A 364-nucleotide genomic window follows, 5' to 3' on the forward strand; every position below is an offset into this window, starting at 1 on the left:
AGTACTAATTTAAGTAATTACCCTGGCAAAAAATAAATAAAAACTGATCTATTTACCTAAATAAAATTTTAAAAATATTTTTGTGTATTAATTTTTTTGAAGACTAAAATATTTACTTTTAAATTTTTTAGGATTGATTTACATAATTACTCAAAAATATCTTTCAATGATTAATAACAATTTTTTTATACAATGCTTAGTCAACAGAGAGAGAAAAAGAGATTGATGAGTAGTTTTTAAAAATGATGCGATTATTAAACCAATAGGATTAGAGGTTCAAAAATTCAATCAAAATTATTAGAGTTAAATTAATATAATAAAATAATATATCATATATAAAATATATATTTTATTTAAAAAATTA

This window comes from Arachis ipaensis, chromosome B08 (assembly GCF_000816755.2).
Source record: "Arachis ipaensis cultivar K30076 chromosome B08, Araip1.1, whole genome shotgun sequence".
Classification (NCBI taxonomy): Eukaryota; Viridiplantae; Streptophyta; class Magnoliopsida; order Fabales; family Fabaceae; genus Arachis; species Arachis ipaensis.